The sequence below is a fragment of the Octodon degus genome, unplaced genomic scaffold (genome assembly GCF_000260255.1).
Source record: "Octodon degus isolate 3935 unplaced genomic scaffold, OctDeg1.0 scaffold00374, whole genome shotgun sequence".
Taxonomy (NCBI): Eukaryota; Metazoa; Chordata; class Mammalia; order Rodentia; family Octodontidae; genus Octodon; species Octodon degus.
The window spans coordinates 744,604-745,775 of record NW_004524950.1 but is presented as its reverse complement, the minus strand read 5'-3'; the positions used below and the strand labels follow the sequence as shown (position 1 = coordinate 745,775).

The window sequence follows — 1,172 nt, the reverse complement described above, 5'->3', positions numbered from 1 at the left end:
GAGTCTTGCTACGCACTTCAGGGTGATCATGAGCTCCCTTTGTAGCCCAGGCTGACCTTCAATTTGCATTGATTCTCCTGGTACAGCCTCCTGAGCGCTGGGATTACAGGTGTGCACCACCACGCACAGTCAAAAAATTGCATTTGTACTTAAATGCTTAGCATAAATCTAACAAAATAACCTTAAGAGCTGTATGAGGAAAACTGCAAAATTCTGATGCAAGAAGTAAAGAAAGAACTAAATAAGTAGATGCTCCTTGTTTATGAGAAGGACGGCTCAGTATAATCAAGATAATCAGTATAGTCAGTTCTTGCTAAATTAATGTACAGATATAATGCAATCCCTATGAAAATCTTGGCAAGTTACTTTGTAGATATTGACAAATTGGTCCTAAGTGTTTAGGCAGAGCCAAAAGTTCCAGAACAATCAACAAAGGACAAGAACAGTTTGAACACTGACATCACCCAACTTCAATATTTGTTATTAAATTATTAACACTTGAGAAGGTGCAGGACTGAGCTGTGAGTTGGTGAAGTGGAGCTACTGGATCAGCCGCAGATGGCAGAGGTGGAAGAGACACTGAAATGACTTCAGCGCCGGAAAGGAGTGCAAGGAATCATCGTGGTGAACACAGAAAGCAAACCCACACAGTATGTCAACCTCATGCACAACTTCATCTCGAAGGAGCGGAGCACAGTGCATGAAACTGACCCCCAGAATGATCTCACTTTCCTCTGAATTCGCTCCAAGAAAAATGAAATAATGGTTGCACCAGATAAAGACTATTTCCTGAGCGTGACTCAGAACCCAACTGAATAAGCCACTCTCTTGACTCCCTTTGTCATCCCTTAATATAATGCGCCCCAAGAATAACAGTGTTAATCATGTCAAGTGGCTGGCTGTCTTGGAAGCGCTCCCTGACCACTCCAGGGATGAGAGTGGCCCGGCAGTTCCTCCCACCCTTTTTGGGGTTGCTGTGTTGTGCCAGGCTTCCAGCAGGGCCCCCCTTGCTGCCAGGTGGTGAAGCAGGAGCTGCTGAGAAGCTTGTGCCCAGTTTCCTTCAGCCCTTCAGTTCCCTTTATTGTCCTTGGGAAAAGCTGTTTTTCTTTCAACTAAAAATAACCAAAACACAAATAAATGAATAATACTTTTTATTAAGTTATTAATACTTG

The 1,172-nt window shown here is 43.3% G+C and overlaps 1 pseudogene; it reads left to right on the top strand.

Annotated features, from left to right (window-relative positions):
* Positions 1–558: 558 nt before the first annotated feature.
* On the top strand, positions 559–819 carry LOC101563265 (annotated as a pseudogene).
* Positions 820–1,172: the final 353 nt, after the last annotated feature.